Source organism: Lissotriton helveticus, chromosome 3_1, assembly GCF_964261635.1.
Source record: "Lissotriton helveticus chromosome 3_1, aLisHel1.1, whole genome shotgun sequence".
Classification (NCBI taxonomy): Eukaryota; Metazoa; Chordata; class Amphibia; order Caudata; family Salamandridae; genus Lissotriton; species Lissotriton helveticus.
This window is the reverse complement of record NC_136061.1, coordinates 1,412,673,769-1,412,695,221: the sequence shown is the minus strand read 5'-3', so window position 1 is coordinate 1,412,695,221 and position 21,453 is coordinate 1,412,673,769. Positions and strand designations below refer to the sequence as shown.

At 44.8% G+C, this 21,453-nt stretch overlaps 1 protein-coding gene across 1 annotated transcript in view; it reads left to right on the top strand.

Moving 5' to 3' along the window:
* The first annotated feature begins 291 nt into the window (after positions 1–291).
* GLI2 (GLI family zinc finger 2) overlaps positions 292–21,453 on the top strand; it is a 241,577-nt gene continuing 220,415 nt past the window's right edge. Inside the window, exon 1 of the mRNA XM_078682070.1 lies at positions 292–813. The gene's annotated coding sequence lies outside the window, so the exon portion shown is untranslated. The remainder of the gene's footprint in view (positions 814–21,453) is intronic.

Below are 21,453 nucleotides of genomic sequence, written 5' to 3'. Positions count from 1 at the left end.
AATTCTTCGGAGAGTCGATGACGTTGCAACTATTTGCGTGCCTGTCTGAGGCGGTGGGGGACAGGAACAAAACACGTTACATGCCCAGTTGAGATCAGCGGCAGAGCAGAGATTGGCTCTGAAAGCAAGTGCCAGGCAGCATTCCCATCAATATTCCCGAGCCCCCACGGCGCCTTCCTTTCTTGGGCCTTCCCTCCACTTTGAAACTAGGGAGGGGGCAGGTGGAGGCTGCAGGGGGGTGGCATAAGATAGCACATGGGTCTGTAGACACATTCTGCCGGGGAACAACAGGAGACAGCGGGGGCAGAGCTCCCCTTGTCTGAGGCAGTAAAGCAACTAACTTTGGAGCCACCACCACGGACCCTCCCCCACCCTCATTCCATGGAACCGGGAGGTGGGGGCTAGGGGAGGCCGCAAGTGAAGCTGGAAAACTGCATGCAAATTCCAGTGGGGAGGAGGGGAGCGACAGATGCGGCGGCCCATCCCCCGCCCGCTCCTGCAGGCAGCAATCCGAGAGGAAAACCGTGAGCCGGGCGCGCTCCTGACGAGCCCTCTCCAGCCAGCCTCACTCCCCTCCCGGCGCAGAGGGGCCCGAGCTGCTCCCTCCCGGCTTCCGTGGGGGTCGCAGGCGAGTCCTCCCCGGCGCAGGGGCCGGCGGGAACGGCCCCGGCACTTTCTGAACTTTCGGAAAGTTCCTGCTCACCTCGCGCCATCGGATTTAAAGTTCGCGGCACGGACCATGGTGGTGGCCTCCAGGACAGACGCTCACGGCAGGGCCCCGGGACTGGACCCTTGAAGCTCTGAAGCTGCCAGGTAGGCACGCCACCCCGCGCCTCTGCACATGTGATGCGCGTGTTATGTGCTGCGCGGTAGCCTGGTTGGATAAGGTCCCTGCGACAGCGCAGATGTACGTGTGTAACCCTTGAGGGCGCAGGTCCTAAACCTGGCAGAGCAGAGTCAGTCACAACTTAAACGGTACACGTGAGGTAAACATGGACAGTCTACTGATGCAGGCATCACGGGCTGCAGACTGCGGCACTGGGCGCTTTCCAAAAACGCAATCTTGGGGTTTGTTGTGCTTTTTTTTCCCGCATGGTGGTACTTCTGTCTTTGCTTTCATACGTATCATGCATACTTCAGTGAGTCGCGACAGTGCGATACATGCGAGAGGCGGTAACTTAACATTCCTCCCTTCAGCAGCAGGTTGTTTAATGAAAAGAGAACAGTCTAGTGCCAAGGACGAAGGTAATTCAGTTTGTGCTGTGAGTTATAAAAACGGTACCATCAGTAAATATGTCAGTTGTGTGTAGTGTTGATACTGCGTTAAGTTAACTAAGCGCGTATAACTCGGGAGATACCAGAGCTCCGAGATAGAGCGAATTGTCTAAGGTCACACATTGCGGTAAATTTGTCGATTGAAAACGGCCAGCGAGTTGCAGTGAAAAGTTCGAACGTCTGCAGGGTAAGCCAACCCTTAATCTTTGAGAGGTCAATACATAGAGCGCCATCTAACTGTGTGATAGTAAAGCATTTTGCTTGCAGCGCTATAAAGTAGCAGAGGTGTGACAGCAGGCGCTATGTATAAATACTATATCTATATTGCTGGACAGACATCTTCTGGGGCACATCCTAGTCCACGTCCGTAGTTCCTACCCCTAGTGCACAACTTTCGCATTTTAGGGCCCAACACACTTACTGCCAGATGCACACACATACGTACGGATGCATGACCTCGCCTGCTGGGGGCGGATTGTGTCCCACCTGCCTTGAAAATAAATACAGGTTGATCTTGTGCTAAAACTATGATGCCGGTGGCTGACATTGCGCAGGTGCCACCAAATTCACCGACATTTCCTATGGAGCAAATAAGGAGCCGCGAGATACTTTGCAGATTCACACCAACTGTCTTACACTGACTTTTCAAAGTTTGGCACTGCTGCAAATCGGAAGGTGCCTTGAGAATCTTTAGGATGCATTTGGCCAAACGGAGTATATGCTTTGCTAAGTGGATCTTAAAGATGGCCGGGAAAGAGATCTTTCTGAATCCCACCCAAAGCGGGTAGTGAGAATATGGCATGCCCAATTTGCTTCAGAAGAAATCTTTGTCAAAAAGGCCCATTGCTTGCTTAGCGCTTATGCCGCGGAAGACCATTTCTAAGCACTCATGAGGAAGTTTCCTCGAGTGTTTAGCCTTGTTTTGGGATGTCTGACTGTGTTTGTTGTAGTTCCAAGAGGCCCATCAGAGGAGGGCGTTTTATTCAGTGAATCTTTGGTGGGGAATGGGGTCTTTACAAAAGGATCTAGACACGCTGTATTCGGTTTGCTGTGCTTTGCTGTCAGACTGAGCTCCAGACATTGCTTACATTTACACTTGCTCATACTTAGACACGTGCTTACTTGAAGTCTACATGTATGTGGAGACGCAGTGTTTTGGGAGCATGCTCTTCCTTAATGATGTATTTTGTCATTTTGCACCTCTGCATGGCGTTTGGCAGCATGACCGCTCTTGCTCTCATATATGGTGAATAATAGCTAGGACGGATTCTTCCTCTTGTGACAGAGAGCACCAGGGCACCGTCCGACCCCATCGCTGCTATAGATGGAACCATGAATGCTACTTAACTCCAAGGCTCTCTCCTCCGGCACTTTTATTCTGCTCCGGCCTGCGCAAAAATCCTTTTGAAGGCACCGAACTATACCTGATAGGCTAGCAAAGAAATCCGGCGGGCGACTGCCCGGCCTAAGCATCGGATAATACACATCCCAAGCTGGCTTTGGCAGATTTAGCCATTCATCCTTTTGAAGTCGATAAAGTGCGTTCCACAGACGAGTGAAAATAACAGCTGTTAATGAGGAGCCCTGCTACGAGTAGCTGTTCTCGGGCATTCACCATGTCTCGTGCCCGACCCCCTCCCTCTTGGGAGGTCTCTTCTAGACGTCTGTGTATAGGCCCAGATTCCACAGGCCCATTGGGTTAGTGAGGGTATGCGCCCCATCACTGCTGCCAAGGTAACAGGTATTCAGTCGCCCAGTTAGAGAACTTGCAAGGGAACTCCTGTCACATTTGGTGGAGCTTTGGCTAAGGGCGAAAGAATAGCAATCTAACGAAAGTTAAAACTAACTTTAAACAAGCACTGGCAACATCAAGTAATCTGGCGTGCATTTTGCGTCTGGACTAAAATATTTTTAAACAGCTTGTTGCAGTAAATTTAAAAAAAAGTGATTGCTTTCCGTATACATGCATCCAGGAGATAAATGATTTAATGTGTGTTGATTCAGGGTACTTTTGAGATAAAAATAAAGTCCCACATGCATTGCAATGCAAACACTTCATAAGAGGAAGCCTCCTCCATGTATATTTAATAGAAAACTAGTGACAGCAGGTCAGTCTATAAAGCATGAGTTGTCACGCCAGAGAAATAAGTTGTACTGATGTTACCCATCACTTACCTGCTGCATCATCACAGGAAGTACCATATTGAAATAAGGACTCCCTACATCATATGTGGTATCAGTTACCAAAGGCGGCTCTTGTGCACTGGGTCTTTCTTCCCACACCCCGTCGCAAAGCGTTAAAATAAGCTGGGTCATGTACTTTTCGACCAAAGGGGTACAGAACATTCAATCTTTTGTTTGAACTTTAATAAGAGAATCCGATGTCTTCAGATAGGGCTACCCAGGCAATTCACAAATAGGGGATTGTTTTGACAAGCCAGATCCTGGAACAAAAACTAGAAAGGAGGACAATATTTTATCCTCTGGTGTAATTTTGAACGATTGACCATGTTGCACTAATGTAACCAGGGCCTCTGAAATACATTTTCTGATAACAGCACCATCATTTTGTACTCATGTTAGCACAGTAATGGAAAATGTCTCACCAAATTAATAAGAATTTAGCATCTAAACACACCAATAAGCAACTGAAAGGCGACCAGTCAACTTTTGTGAAGGACCTTCAGCTGCGCAGCAACATGTGTTGCTGTTTAAAAAAAAATAAACTTGTGATCTCTTTGAGCTAGAAACAAAGTTTTCTTGTGTTACTATCTGCAAATTCAGCAGCAGATGATGGATTATGTGGCAAAGTCTTCATTATGCGGGACAAACTGCAGAATCACATAATTCCAGTGGCCCGGAATATGACCGTATATGGCTCTCATCATTTAGAAATTCTTTCACTCCATTGACAAAGTCACGTTCAAGTGATAAATGTAGAAGAGTTTTATACAGAGGAACGTTCAGACAAAGAGGCAGTAGTTTTGTTGAAAAAAATAACGTATTTATGAAATATCCTGCAACTTTTTCGAAAAAATAACATGCTTTGTAAATTTATTACGGGAATATTTTCAACAAAAAGAAAATGAGGCGGACATTTTGCTTCTCAAGGGAAAACACATCCACTGCTGTTACCTAGCACATAGAAGCTGCTTTTTTTGTTTTGAAGTATAGATAGAACTACGAACAATCCATCTTTATTGACGTGTAGACATCAAATGAATACTAAAGCAGGCTAGAGTTGTCCATACTTTTGTGTACAGTTTCGACACGTCTACACTTGCTGTGCAACCCCAGCCCCCATTATATTGACTGTCATGCAGTGATCCAACATCAGGTGCCCAATTCTCCATACTTAGCCTGTGGACAAGTCTGTGAGGTCACGCTGGCGGCATAGAAGTAACTGGCCCACGCCAAAAAGTGCTCTTCAGCCGAGCCAGTTCTTTCAGACAACAAACAGCACTAGGCATGTAGGGACTTGTAGGCCTCTCGTTAGAATGGGGAAAGAGAAACTACAAGTCACAGCACACTTAGTGCTGGTGACTAAATACACAGGAATGCCTGAAGATCACCCTCATCAAATGCATCAGGATGACAGCTTTAATCATTCACCCAGAAACCATCAACAGGACAACATTCTTTCCCTTCATCCCTAGTCGCGACGAGAATTTGAGAGTAAACAAAATTGTGCAAAACTGAATTTTGGTAATTTTCTGGCGTGAGGAGTAGAAATGCCCATACTTTGCTGCACGTTTGAAACATAATTTGCCTAGTTTCGAGAAGGTGGTGGTGGTGGTGGTAAAGTACTCACCACCATAAAAAGGTGGGCACTCAACCAAAAACATTTTTGTAGTGTTCCTAGTGATGATTGGCAGGTGCAAAGCATGATGAGAGCACTGGAGCCAAAACAAGTTTGGTTGGAGGGGGCGGAACCACCCCCAGCATCGGGGTAATCGAGACGGATGTTTGGCTTACATTAAGACTTTTTATTTAGTAGATATTGCTGTAGCCATGTTAAACCCCGGAGAGGGTTACAGTGCTGTACATTAATGTTCAACTTAGAAAAATACTCATGTACAGTAGCAGAGTATAAAGCAGACAGTAGAGAAGGCAGTCAAAAAGAAACGCACAGCTTGAGAGTAACAGAAGATGAAGACCAGGCAAAGTGAAAAGTGAAAGAAAGAAAAATAAAAGCATTACAACAGGATTTCAGCTAGCATCACCACTGACAAAGTTTCCAGAGGAGGCCCTCTAACTAGGGTGTGAGCATGCATGAGCGCGGGAACTGCATTACTTCTGCACTCTGCACCCTAGTAAAGCCTGTCAGGGGAGGGGTGGTGGTAAGGGGGTTCTCATTGCCGTTCCTTCAGCAAGATTTCCCAAAGAATCCAGTTCGGAGAAGACGCCTTTCTTGCGAGGTAAAAAGGGGGATTTCTCACGGCTGGCTTCACCCATAGAAAACAGAGCGCATTTCAAGTCTATGGAAACCGTCAAAGAAGTGAATCGCTCTGCCCCGGCGAGAATACGTTAAAACTACGCTCCCTTGAGAGGAATACACGCCCCCTCGCACTACGAGCAAAAGAAAAGAAACACAGAAAAGGGACTGGTCATGCTGACATAAACAAAAGACTGAAGGCCCAAAGTAAAAGCGAGCATGCGGAGTCTTTTGCACCCCCCCTGTCTTCTCTGACCTTCTTTAAGTGGAATGTTTGGGCAAATCTGTTTGTTTTGCATAACCCTCCAATTTATAAAGTGTCTCTGGGCGAAGGAGTAATAAGGGTCTTATTTAACGATTAGCTAGCAACACCAAACTGGCATCACATTAAATGCCCAAACCAGGGCCCCTGTAACACCAGATTTCAAACTTTGTACATTTCTTTCTCTCAGTTTTAACCCTTGGACTTTGGTTTTGATAGTTATTAACCACTCTACCTGGTTGACCGATTCAAAGAGGTATAAACCTGTGAATAAACATGTAAGATGGAGAATATTACAGCCAGCTAGCTAGAACAGGCCTTTATTGGTTCAAAAAGCCTATACTGGAATATGGGAGTTTAAGCTGTATGGCGGAATATCGACGAGAAGAATGCAGATATGCAAAAGTAGTGTTTCAAAAGTATCATAGGTCAAAATATTTATTTTTCAGTACCTACATTGGTAAGTATAAAAAATATCAACTACACTAACATTGTGTTTGAAAATAAAGTAATGACAAGCGATTGACTACCAACATGTATAGAACAAAATATAGTATTTTAATCATTAAAATAGACTTTAACAAAATATCGATTTCAATTACAAAGTACATGCAAAAATATAAATGTTTTCAATTTCTCTAAAAAATAACATAAAGTTGAATAATTAATATAAATCGTTATTCCTAAAAAAATCGCTAATTATTGACATATATATATATATATATATATATACACACACACATATGTACATAACAGGACGCAGGGAACTTTCGGTAGTTCCCAACTTTAAGCAGAGAGCAGCTTCTTTATATGCAGCAACCACACTGAATCTTCTAACCCCAAATGTTACCTTTTCTAGCAGAGTTTTAAGTATAAGATAACTACCCAGAGTTCCTCTCTTCCGGTTTTGCATAATTTATCCGGTACGCCAAGGCTGAAAGGGTATTGTTTTGAGAGAAAAAAGAAAAAAATATATATTTATATAATACACTTCATTTAAGATTTAATAATGCAATTAAATACACGTAATTAACTACAAAATACATATACAATATTTTTGATGAAACAAAAAAAGTGTAAAAAAAGGTAAAATTAAAATGTAGCATATATTTATATATAAATATTACTAAAACAATACCAAATAACATAATGCCTAAAAAGTTATTAGACGCCACAATGCTCTAGTGCACTATAATTTAAATGTTGATTATACTTAGAAATATAAATAAAAAATGATATACTTACTTACCTTCTATATGGAGTTCAATGATATTTGTGCACGGGCGATATTTTTACCACAACAGTGTGATTAAACAATGCTTTGGGTTGAATCTTCAGGTACCATACTGGTTTTTTTATATTTAAAATAGAAAAAAAAACAGTTGCAAACATTTTAAGTGATTTTTCTTCCATCCTGGAACCTTGTGCTTCAGCCTAATGGCACCTATTGATTTCAGAAGGTATTACTTAATTAGCGGGATATCCGTTTTGTTTCTGCCCCGACACACATAGTACTGTGTCCAAAACTCAAAATGCCACTGCTAGGTCCAAGAGACACCATCTTTAATTTATCACCGTGAATGGGGCGTGGATAATTTCTTAATGCAGTCGTGTCCTTCCTCTAAGCATGAATTGCATGCTAATCTCTGGAAGAAAAATGCAAAAAAAAGGGGAGGGCAGCGGCCCAGAGCCATTATTGCAGGGAAGAGAGTTTTGAAAGGCCCGCGCCCCCTTCCCTTCACATTATCTTATTTTGTATAGGCCTCATGCTGAGCCCACAACCACTCCAGTTTCTTTCTGAGCCCTCTTGTAAACCGATTTGGATTTTACCGAGGGTGGAGGGCTCTTTTGTCCCCCGTGCAGTCACTGTACACGTCTTTGTGAGCTCTCCGTGTTGTTTTCCGATGACTTGTGGCTTCTCGGCTCCACCGGCACCTCGGGCCCGCGCAGGTACACTTTTTAGGGCCTTGTAAAAAAAGCCGTTGGTGTGGCACGTGAGCACGTCACCAGAGGCCTCGCGCAGGCTTCCAGTTAAACCGGCACAGGGGGGACTCATTATAAGGACCCCCTGCCGCGCTCTTGTTCCTGGTGAAAGATGATGGCGTGGAGCGGGCTTCGGCCTCACAAACTCGCAGGTTTAAGAGAGGAGCGGGAATTTACAGTTAGGAACCGAAACAGGCCCTTTAATTGTGTTTTTTAAGAGGCCCTTGGAAACGTTCTGCATTTTTATGCCTATGCATAAATACAATGGGAAGGAAGTGTTAACTAGTAACTTGTTCTTAAAGTAAGCGCTTTAGGGTGGGATCTGGTATGTAGTATAGGTTAACAGATTAGCAACGTGTCGCTCTCAGCAGCCCCCTGATACTTTGTACTACTTCACTTACTCAGCCCCCTCCTGAAACTCAATCAATCAATCAATCAATCAGGTCATTTGTAGAGCGCACTACTCACCCGTAGGGTCTCAAGGCGCTGGGAGGGGGGGGGGGTGCCGCTACTGCTCGAACAGCCAGGTCTTGAGCTTCTTCCTGAAGGAGAGGTGGTCTTGGGTCAGGCGTAGATTGGTCGGAAGTGAGTTCCAGGTCTTGGCGGCCAGGTAGGAGAAGGATCTTCCTCCTGTTGTCTCTCTTCGGATGCGGGGGACGGCGGCGAGGGCGTGGTTGGTTGATCTGAGGAGGCGCTTGGGAGTGTAGAAGTTGATCCGGTTGTTGAGGTAGCTCGGGCCTTGGTCGTGTAGGGCTTTGTGCGCGTGGGTGAGGAGCCGGAAGGTGATTCTCTTGCTGACCGGGAGCCAGTGCAGATCTCTCAGGTGTCCGGAGATGTGGCTGCGACGGGGGATGTCGAGTATGAGTCTCGCCGAGGCGTTCTGGATCCGCTGGAGTCTCTTCTGGAGTTTGGCAGTGGTTCCGGCGTAGAGGGCGTTGCCGTAGTCCAGTCGGCTGGTGACGAGGGCTTGGGTGACCGTCTTCCTCGTCTCGGTGGGGATCCATCGGAAGATCTTACGTAGCATGCGCAGGATGTTGAAGCATGACGAGGAGACGGCGTTGACTTGTCTGGTCATGGCGAGGGAGGAGTCCAGGATGAAGCCCAGGTTGCGTGCGTGGTCCGTCGGTTTGGGTGCGGTGCCCAGGGCGGGGGGCCACCAGGAGTCGTCCCAGGCGGAGGGCGTGGAGCCCAGGATGAGGACCTCCGTCTTGTCTGAGTTCAGTTTCAGGCGGCTGGTCGTCATCCATTCGGCTACGTCTCTCATCCCTTCGTGCAGGTTGGCTCTGGCGGTGGCGGGGTCGTTGGTCAGGGAGAGGATCAGCTGGGTGTCGTCGGCGTAGGAGATGATGTTCAGGTTGTGTTGGCGTGCGATGGCCGCGAGGGGGCTCATGTAGACGTTGAAGAGGGTTGGGCTCAGCGAGGATCCTTGGGGTACGCCGCAGATGACTTTGGTGGCCTCTGACTTGTACGGTGGTAGGCGGACTCTTTGTGTTCTTCCGTCGAGGAAGGAGGTGATCCATTCCAGTGCCTTCTCCTGGATTCCGATGTTGCTGAGGCGCTGTACTAGGGTGCGGTGGCAGACAGTGTCGAAAGCCGCGGAGAGGTCCAGGAGGATGAGGGCCGCTGTTTCTCCGTTGTCCATCAGAGTTCGAAGGTCGTCGGTGGCGGCGATGAGGGCGGTCTCGGTGCTGTGGTTCGCTCGGAAGCCGGACTGTGAGGGGTCGAGGGATCCATTCATCTCGAGGAAGGCGGCCAGCTGTTTGTTGACGGTCTTCTCGATGACTTTGGCCGGGAACGGGAGGAGCGAGATGGGACGGTAGTTCTTGAGGTCGGTGGGGTCTGCTGTGGGTTTCTTGAGGAGAGCGCTGAGTTCGGCGTGCTTCCAGCTCTCAGGGAAGGTGGCGGAGTCGAAGGAGGTCTTCTCCGCTTATGAAAGGGGGTTCCACATGGCCAGCTCCTCAGGTGCATATACAACAGCATATCCTGCGTGTTCAACCCATATGTGATAACCACATTTATTGTGTATGTTGCAACTAATCCCTGTGCCTCCCATAATCTGTTAGAACACAATCAGACATCCCAGGCAGAGGTGGTACCACTTAATGCCCAGAAAGTGCATCTTTGTAGCTTGGAGAGCCCATGAGCCGAGGCGCGTGCTGTGCAATACTGATGTCATAGGGACACCCACGACTGCCAGCTCTAAAAACAAGAAGATCTGACCCCACTCGAAGAAGTTGAGAACTTTCCACAAATTAATAAGTGATCCTGTGCTTATCTCCCTCTTCTTTGGCCAAAAATAGACAGAGACTAACATTATGGTTTATGTAAAAAAACAAAAAAAACATGGTCCTTTGCCTTTTTTGCTGGAGTCTGCAAACTAAGATGAGGGAACTGGGACATCTATCTGTTCATTAATCTTGAGATAACGTAGGCTGGTTTAACCTTCTGTTGCGATTGCGCGAGGTGGCACGCATTACAAACACATCATGGCGCTCATCAGGTCTAAGCTCTCGGCTCATGGTGTTGGTGCAGGTCTTCGTTATACTAGTGAGTCCAGACTCACAGTTTTTCAAGCTGCCCTTTGTGCAAAGAGTAAGGCTGTGTTCTATTAGTAAGTCAAGTGTGGCAGTCTATCCGACAGCCCATGCTGTAGTCTTCCCTTCCACCCCAGAGTGGCGTCCTGTTAGACTTCCAGTTTCACAGTCTTTTCAGCAGCCCCATGGTTTAGGGACTGTGTTGTGTTCTTTTACACCTTTCAGTTTTACAGCATTTTTAGCATCCCCAATCGTGTAGGCTCTGCCCTGAATTCTAATGGAAAGTCTAGCTTCCTAAGCGTGTCAGTAGGCCCCATTTGTTGGGTATTTGCTGTGTCCTGTTATACTCTTAACCTGTATAGACAGAACAGTTTCCAGCTACAGGCTCATCACGAGCTAGTCAACTTGCAAGGGAACCTTATAATCTGCAGATCACATGCTTGAATCAGATAGATCATAGTTACCCCTGCATCTCTGATAGGCTTATAAATGGAGTAATATTGAGTTGACTTACCAGCACCAATTATTTTCTGTGCTATGAAGCAGAAACAAACGTGGTAACCACGGCTATATGAAAACACTAATCAGTATTACTGCCACAATTGGACTTAATTTTCAGGCCTGGCGTTAGGCGAGACGTTTTGATTTAATTAACATTATGTTTATATAATTTACTTACCTATAGGGGAATTCAGCCAACCCTCTTCATCCATTGGTCTGTTTTTGTGTCATTCAGTTTTGACTTACCCTCTGAATAGCTTACAGCATGGGGCGGAGGGCCCACTTCAGCCATTTCCTAACTTTACTGTGTGACGGCAACTCTGCTCTTTCATATGGAGCACATCCACACATAAAGTAGTTCCCTTCAGTGCCTGGGATTACAATGTCAATGTGTGTTTTTTGCAACCTTAAAATTGTTTTACTTTTAGCCAATTTGTTTTAATACACATATATTAAAAGAGAGCAAGCAACTTCTTAAACAATAAAGTTTTACAAAAACCACGCTAAGCAAACTAAACATTGACAAAGTCAAAAGGCAGACAGCTAATGCCAGACCTACAGGCGTTGCCAATGCTTTGTTTGCGACCAAAGAAAGTTTTTGACTCATCGTTTATTTCCTGCATTTACCTGAGCTTTGATGCTTATTCCCTTGATTCTTGGGAAAGAAGCCGTTTGTGGTATTGGGACCACATAAAACTTAAAATAAGATTCACCCTCCATGTCCCAGCAAATTTAGACCATCAGTTGTAGAGCCTGTATTATTGCAATGGCATGAGACTAGAGAGTGTTTTAGTTCTAATCTACAGCCACTATCTGACAGTAGCGGCTGGTCTGCGGTGGGTGGCGATGGACAACAGGAAGGTGGGGGGAAACGTACTACAAAGACAACTTTAAAAAGATAGGGTAAAAATAACTTACCTGCCACTCAACACTCCTCTGCTCCTTGTCCTCGCTGCAACACACAGGCTCCCAGTGTCCCCTGCGGCCAATCCTGATGCAGCTCTCATGTTTGAAAGCAGCGTCAGGACTGGCCTGAGCGCCTTGAATTTGCGCTCCCAGAGAGGGTGCCTGTGTTATCTGTCTCCAACCCGGCAAAGCAGCAAGGTGGGAGACAGCTCAGTGCGCATGTCGGTTTGGGTATCCTGAGAAGGCCGGCCAAACTGACATGAGCAATGATAGCAGTGCCCACCACTCCCTCTCGTCACTGCCCTCATGATGGCCCCGCCCCCAAGACTCGCTGGCTGGTGGAACCTGAAAAATAAAATGATAATAAACCTGTTTTATTTGACAAGTTTTGGGGCTGGTAGGGGGTGGGCGACGCTCCTCCGCCATAGCAGAAGAGCTGCCACTGCTATCTGAGTATCTATACCTATATGTGAGGGCGTTTGGGACTTTTCATTTACCACTTACCAGTGTTCTCACTTGCTCTCCCCCACTATGCAAGTAGACAAGTGCCTAGAGGCGTGTGAATATTTGAAGGGCCTTCCCTGTTTTAAGGATTCACACAAAGAATTGCACAGGCATCACTGAACGATTTGCTTTCTTTATTTAAAGACTTGACTGTGTAAGATGGCTCTCCCACCGCTCCCGCCTCCCAAGGAAAAAAAGGCTGAAATCATCAGACTCAAGCCGCCAGGGGAATGTTATTTTTCACTCATTTGAACTCCAGGCCAAGCACATGAAACTGCTCCTGTCTGTCTGTCTTGTGTTTTTTTGCAGTTGGAAAAATAAAGCTCCCATGCCAAGGAATATAACATGCTTTTCCCTTACTTTTTCTGTGTCAGTAGTGAGCACTCAGCTTGCTTTTAACATACATCTTCACTGAAAACACTGCCTCCTTTCGACGGCTGGCCACATTTCTCCCCATACCCCCTGCCACTGCCGCCCCCCTAAACACTCTCCATGAGCACTAGACTTGTCACAGATTCTTCTCCTACCCAGCCTGAACCCCTTTTCCTGATGCCCCCTGAACCCTGGCTTGAGTTCTTCTGGTACTCAGGCCTGTTTTACCACCCAGTCCCCGTGTGTCCTTGCCGCTCCCCCAGGTGTGAAATCTGTGCAAGTAAAAAATGGAGAGAGGGGAAAGTCACATGTTTGACTTTAGAGCTCAATCCCCTAGTACTTCTTAGCAATAGAGTGAGACACTCCCTTCTAAAGTATCAAAACCCTCAAACCTATGCTCCTCTGTAGTACGCGCATGCCCCTAAACTGTGCCAATTTCACAGCGACAAAAAAGGGAGACCCACCAGGTCTTGACGCACAACACCTAACGCTTCAGCCATTGGTCACAGAGTAACCGTACACTAGTAATACGAGCCCCTGCTTGCAACAATATACAGCACTTGACGGATACATACAACACAGGTGGCAATTCAATACAACTCTAAACTGTAGAGGCCTAGTAAGAGGACATCTTGGTTTAAGGGATCATTCAACAAAGCCAACTTCGCATTTCACCCATGTGAGGATGAGGAAATGAGGACACACGTCTTTTGGATGAAAAAATATTGAATGTAAATTGTGGCATTTTATGTGATGCTATCACGTCTCACCTGATTATATGCACTTTTAAGAGCATGGAATCTTGTAGGGTAGAAGACCAATTGACGCAGTAGGCTTCCATCTCTTTGAAGGTTTGAAGGAGAGTTCTGACTCCTGCAGGTGTAGTTGGGCTAGTTGATGGAACTGTGGCTGGGTTGTTTTCATCGTTAAACTCACACGCGTCTCCTCCCGCTTCAAATTTCCTACTTCTCATAAATCTTACATCTCGGAGGTCTGAAGTGAGTAATTCATAGAGGATTGCTTGTTTTGTCCGTATTTTGCACCTGTAGTTCTCCATTTACCCTTATAAATGCAGCTTTGCAAGTGGAATTTCAGTTCTCCTGTGACTCACCTTTTCAATGTGTATCCTTCTCCCTGGCTTGCCTCATGTAAGCACATAAACAAGGATAGAAGAGCACTTTTGATAACTCACAGCCAATTCGTAACATTTGTTTATATGTGTACTTGTGCTTGCCATCATTTTTAGATACGAATTACACCTATATACAGGCTGGCATGCAAAGAAGTTTCTCTGAGTAGATATGCTGCACTACACGCTTACACATGGCTTAATCAAGTATTACGAAACATGCTTTCTCAGAAAAAAACGTTCTGAATCACAAAACCTATTTCAAGGTCTGGCCTAGAGACCATTTTAGCTTTCATCGTAGCCTCGTGTTTAAAAAACATCATAATACAATTAAATATATACATTTGCAAACTTAGTGGGCCTTTTGGTCAACTCTGCTAATCTTTTGGCCCACTTCCCTTCCACAGCCTACAGCATGGGGCAATGTGTCATATCACTTCCGCCATTGGCTGTTTCCAGCGGGAGTGAAAGGATTTTGCTCCTGCACATGTAAATATCTACTTTACAAGTCGTCCACTTCAGTGCCAGGACCGGTATCCCAAGTTCTGCAATCATTTCTTATTTTTAAAATGTATTCTCAACAGTAGTTAATTTTTTACTTGCTTTTTTTTCTTCCACAAAATGTATTCTTGCAAGAGTTCACTTTTTACTTGCTTTTTCGTTTTACAAAATGTATTCTTACAGTGGTTCATTTTTTACTTGCTTTTTTACAAACAGTCATGCCATCTTTAGACATTGGTAGCTTTACATTTTCTTACGTTTACATTTTTATTGTCTATTGCATAAGTCCAAAAAAAACTAATAAAAAATGCAATCTTGCCAGGGTTAGACCTATTGCCTTTGCCAATGCTTGTTCTGTGGATAAGTCACACCTCAGCATTACACAGGAACCTATAGGGGAATTGCAAATTAGCCTTCATTGGAAGCCCTGCTTTGGTTTATTACAGTTGCCAGATTTTCTCCAGCACTCATCTGCTACCAAGATATTTGTCCCCGCTTGGATCTGGTGGCGGGATCGTGTTGGAGGGGTTATTTTTTATTTTCAAGTTAGAGGTTCCCTTCAATCATAGCTTGCCATAGAAGCTTCAAGGAACACATCTGTCCTTAAAATTCTTTCAGCTGTTAGTTCACTTCAGGATGGCAATATTCTTGCTGCCTGCCGTCTTTTTCACAGTGTGCCCTCGTGGCAGTCAGATATATTTCAAGTGGTAACTGAGTTGGTTTCTAAGCCAGTCCTTAGAGCCAAACAATCAGCGCTTAAGAATCCCCCCACACCTAACCAATACTTGACACCCACCGCGTGCATTTATGGACGCATCTGAGGAATGACACCTCATTAATGCACATTAAATCTGACTGTCACAATGTAGGTCAGAATATGGAGCACTTTGAGAGAAGATGCTATCATTTTGATAAGTTCTAATCATACCTAGACCCACCTCATGATATCACGGTGTGAGAATGGGGGTTGGGAGCACACTGCCTCACAGTCCCAGCACAGTTTGCCCCTTTGCATCCTGGTAAATGCAGTACACAGTTCAAACTTACTTCAAAAATAGCTGGAGTTTTTCACCAAAGTTGGTGCTGACATTGCTGTATATCTCTATCACGGTGTGACTTCATGTGTGTGGTAGTAATGCAGCAATACAAGCTGTACCAGGCTCTCAGGTTTAGTTATGGTGGGGTGAGCATTTTAAGATTCAGCCTCCTTTGGTATGTCACACAGGAAGTGCTGCCTTCAGGAAAATGGTTTCAACCGGAAATGCCTTCAGAAAAAGGTTTCCACAGGAAATACAATAATTAAAAATATGGCACTGACTAACTCTGTAATCAGAGATTTTTGAAGTAGCTTCAGACTATTTCAAATGATCTGGGTACCAGCCTGTCTTTTAATTAGACCAGCAGAAAGATAGAGGCAAACTCCTTTCTTTCGGCAACTCAGGTGTCTTCTTTACTGATACGCATTCACACACACTGGTGATGGAAGCTTGTCCATTAAATGAGGTAGAAAATCCACTGCACTGATGTTTTCTCTAAGATGTTCCCTCCTCTAGGCTGTACAAACAGGGGTTGTTGGCTTGGGATTTGCTGTTTAAATATTTTTTCTGTGTGATCCTAACTTCAACAGCATGGCCGCAGGGAACCACACTTCTATGCCCATACCTAAAACCGCCTCCCTGGGAGACAAGGCCATTAGGTGTTACACAAACACAGCTAAAGCAGCACCCTTTCTTCCTGTCAACAAAGGTGTAGAAAAACACTCATGAATGTACCACAGACTACACGTTTTCAGTACCAGTAAGTTCCATTGCCTGTGCTGCCGCCGTACCATAGCACAAATGTGGTCTGAGGAGCAATCACACGGAAGGAGTTCTAGGCGCAAAACCAATGAATGGATTTGAAGTATCAGATTGTGTGTATTAATTACAGTTGTGAAGTTTTATCCTATCCCACACAGAGCCTGGAAGAGCTGCATCAATTCCATATGGGAATTATAGCTTGAACTACGTTATTTGGATTCTTGTACTGGTCAAATGTTTTCAGTAGAGGCCTGCTACATTGCATCAGTATTTGTGTTGTACCAAATAACAACTTTGTGCAGCTCTGTCTTTGAGCATGTAGTGTTGGGAAAGAAGGATGCCCAGAGCACGCAGGAACTCGATTGCAACTCACAAACTCCAGCATCCATCATTTCAAGTGAGAAGGAAGCTGCATGGCCAACAAATAGCCTATGACTGTTCAGTATTGTGAGGGGGTAGAGTCCTTTCAAGGGAGAACTTTTGGATGCAATTACCCAATCTCATGAGCATTGGCCCTACCATTTTAGAGACTGAGCAAGCGTCGCAAGCGTCACAAGCTTGAAATGGGAAACACAGCTTTTTTGCCTGCCTTTAAGATGGTGGGATTTCAGGTGCTGTCAGCTTCTTTCTTCGATTTCAGCGTTAAACAGAGAGAACTGATCGCCTCTTTGTCTTGGGTCCGGTGCACCTTCATCTCGGTCCATACTCAAAATAATATTGCCACAATCTGCTGCATCCTTTTCATGTATTTCTTTGTGACTGTCACAGTGACTGGAAGTGACTTTGAAGCTTGCTCAGTTCTGTCTACTATGTCGATGCCTGATGTAGAATACTTTCTGAAAGTCAAGATTTGACTCACACTATGTAACATTTGTGCAATTGGCTGATATTATCCTAAAATTAAATACATGTTTTAGTTTTTATATCTTTAGAATGTTTGTATAGGATGTACAAGGCTCAAGTGCATGAAGGCATTTTACATAAAACAGGTTTATTTACTAAAACAAAGGCAATACGTAGAACAAGTGTAAATAAGGAAAAAAACGGCAATAAAAACACAAATGAAGCTAATCAACAAAATAAACTAGTGACAAGAGACTGGACGTGCAAGAAGCAATAGCAATAGCTGGTGCTGCAACGTCATCCAAACAGTGGACAGCTGTTGTCAAATTGTATGTTAATCTCTAGACCAGCCAGACCTAAGTTTAGTTCAAAATCCGGAAGTGAATAACTTCCAGGGCAGAAGACATCCCAGTGGCCCAATGTTAAGAGTAGGTTGTGTACACGTAGTTAGGGCCCAATTCACAGAATTAATTTAAGACAAAATCCTAAACGTACTACTTTTGGTATTCACAGAATGGATTTACGACTACTAACTTTACGTCCGCACTCGGGCCGAAAATTCTGGCCCGGAGGCGGAGCTTCCAGCTAAGAGGCGGAGCTTCCGGCTTGGAGGCGTAGCTTCCGGCTCAGAGGTGGGGATTTAGCCATGGCTGAAATCTCCACCTCTGGGCCAGAAGCTTGTCTTCCGGGCCGGAATTTCCAGCCCAAGTGCGGACGTAAAGTTAGTAGTCGTAAATCCATTCTGTGAATACCAAAAGTAGTAAGTGCATTCTGTGAATACCAAAAGTAGTAAATTTATGATTTTGTCTTAAGCTAGTTCTGTGAATCGGGCCCAGAGAGGCTTAAAATCTTTATAGGAATTCAATCTAGTGCATCGCCACGAAATCAGGCCGGTGAAGAAAACAGTAAAATATACAAAACAGTCACCATGGCTCAAGTTCAGCTTGGTGTGGACAACGCGAAAGCCACAAATTAGAGGTTGAGAAGAACATGTTTTAGTTCTTTTTTGGAAGTGGTCAGGGAGGAGTTAGTGAGAAGAGTAGAGAAAAGAGTTAGTTTCAGACCCTGAGCACACGTTCAAAGAAAAAATGTTTAGAGGTGCAGTTGTTTTTGGTACTGCGTGTTAAGTTGATGCCTTTACAATTTTTTTGAGTAAGATTCATGCGATTGATTTCAATTTTGTTATAGATTAGGGCTAGTTACTATCACTTTGTTAGATTGAAGCCATGGGGAGGTTTTTGCCACTGCGAGTTTCTCTGTTTTAGGTCCTAAAAGCAGATCGTATTTTCTGTTAGGTTAGTGTACCCGGCTGGTTCTTTGTTATAGCCAATAATACTGGACTAACCACTTACCTTGGGTTCCGGAGCAGCATCATGCCCGGTGTAAAGCACTTCAACCCCTCGTCAGGGGTAGTAAGCACTATATAAGTACAATTACAATTAGAATATCCTTGCCATTGATTGGAACTTTGTGTTAGGTTCATGTCACTCACTGGCTGTGTCCAGTTTGACTTGCCTTTTTGACTGGTTGGTAGATACATTTGTGCGACTGATTGTCATAATGTGTTAGAGTTATGCAATTACCTGATTTCTTAGGTTCAGTCTATTTAATGGTAGTGCACATTTGTTTTCTTTATACCATTTGATTATTCTTTTTTGGATTAGTGCCACTGAAACTAAGGGGCACATTAGGATGGCCACCCTATCGGAAAACGGGACCGCCTGCCTTAAGGGCGGGGGTCCCGGGGGTGCCATTAGGATGTGCCCGCCACAGTGGCGGGCACATCCTGTATTGTCAGCATTGTGGTGGGCGGTGCAGAGAGCACCGCCAGCCACAATGCTGAAAATGCATTGCAGCATTTGCATAATGAAAGCGGCAGGCACCGCGCGGTGCCTGCCGCTTTCATTATTCAAATGCAGGTGGGTACCATAGGTACCCCCCGTGTGCACCCCACTAATGTGCTTCACTCTGGGGGCCCGCAGGGGACCCCCAGAGTGAAGTCCGCCTGCCTTTCTGTGGCGGCATTGCCGCCATGGAAAGGCATTGAAAAATGACCATTATAATATGGCTGGCGGTGTCTGATAGACACCGCCACCATGTTATCCCTTTTCCGCCCTGGCCGCAAGGCGACCAGGGCGAAAAAAGGCGGGCGGTGTTTCCCACCGCTGCGGTCCCCTCCGCCATCGTAATATGGCGGGGGGAATACAGGGAAGGATGGCGGGCGGATTGCCCCCGCCAGCCTGGCGGGGGCAATCCGCCCGCCATCCTAATGGACCCCTTAGTGTGCTTTTCCTTCATGCAATTAAGTGGTACATTTGTTGAGGTTTCTGCCATTGACTGTTTCCTTTACATATTGTTGACTGGTGTTTTGTTTTAAATTTAAGCTATGGACCAACACTTTGTTACTTTCATATTACGGTCCAGTTATTCCTGGTCAATATGTTGTGCTGTGAAATAGAAAAAAAACATGACGTTTATTAGACTTATGCCATGTATGAGTATTTTATCTGGTCAATAGCAAGTGACTGATATACTTCAATTAACTTCATGGAATTGCAGGTGCCTAGGTACAGCCAAGGCCACTGGAATTATGTGATTCTGCAACCATAGCGTTCCCTGTATAGTTTTGGATTTGCCATAATTGCCACACAACTTATCCTCCATTGCATAATTTGCTGATTTCACCTCAAACTTTTAAAGCTCAAACACATCAAATGTTACTTAAAAAACTGACAAGACATGGTTCTTCGAATTGGTGGACGTTTTGTAAAGGCTAACCACAGACCTTACAGTTGCTGAGTGCTGTATTCAGGTGTTAAACTCATAATAATTAGGCTCAACCTTAACGGTTGTTGAAATGACATAATAAACAAAACACTCACTGGTTGTATCCCATTATGTTGCATAATTTGGCTTTTATTGACGCATAATTTTGTCAAAGCTGTTGCATAATGTGGCGCTCCTTTGTCGCATAATGCCACTGGCCCTGGTTATAGATGGCATTGACTGATGCTTAGTGTTAGATAAAGGCTATATACTGGCACTCTGTGAGTCAATTCCACCTATTCGTACTTTACTTAGGTACATTCCATGAACTGGTGCTTTTTAGTTGGGTCTCACAATTGGCTGATTCCTTGTTGTATTCATGCCATTGACTATGTTTTTGTATTTGATTTATGTTATTGACTGGTAATTTGTGTTATATTTATCCCATTGTCGGGAACTTTTTTACATTTTGACTAGTTCTTTGTGAGAAACTATTTCCAATAACTAGGAATGTGCAGTAGATTATTGGCATTCCCTGATACTTTGTTAGAAGTATGTAATTATGTTGCACTTAGCGTTACATCATGGATGTTGTACAGAGGTCTAGGGAGGGTCAGCCCATGCCCTACTTTCAGTATATCCAGCAGAACTACATCCATACATCTAACAGAAACTGAACTAATGGACACAACCAGTGAATTAACATTTGACATTGATCCGGCTTGTCTGGACACACTCTGGAATCATTTGTGTGAGACTCAATCTACTGTTTGACAGGTTGGAGTAGGTATATGTCAATGACTGGCGCTGTACTGTACACTTAAGGCTTTCAGTCATTGATTGATTGAGCAGAATGGTTTTGTTAATCACCGTTTTATGATAAAATGACATTATTATTTTAATACTCAAAACAGGCACTGCACACATTGAAAATATAGATTTATTTGGAATCCTCTGTTTGCTGCCTTGCACAGCATATATATGTGCTACATATAAGCACATGGGCTGCAAAATAAGTGCCCGTACGAGCTCCCACTCGCGTGCATCCAAATGCAGAAGTCACTTACTTGAAGGAAGTAACACAAAATGTAGCAGGTAGTTCAACTTCCCTGCACTTTAAGTCTATGTTCACATGGGTGTGATGACAAGCAAGCAAATTCTGATGGCAGCTTGGTTTGCGTTGGAAGACTGGAGGCAACAGGGTCTGTTTGGTGCCACCAAACTCCTTCCGTGTAGCCTCCAGAACCATCAGCAGATTTTAATGACCATAACTCAGGGATAATTCAGGTTGGTGGACAGTTGAAGATTTCCTGAAGACTGCCACGTGTGTAAACCCCTCCCCAACAACCTCCACCCCGCTCCCTAGAAAGGTTACAATTTCGAAAAGGTTACTTTCAGTCTCATTTGTTAATATTTCTCAAATTAAAAGGGACTCCGGCCACTTAATCTATTAAGGTGAACACTCCAAGTACAATGCATAGTATACTTATAATGAGCAGGTTGAATTACAACAACGCGTTACTCACATCTGCCAATGAGAGACATCTAGCCAAACTGCTAGTTTTCCAGGATACGGCTGCCCGTCTCATCCACAACCTTCCTTCGGGCTCCACTTCTGCACCCTTATATTAAGATCTTTACAT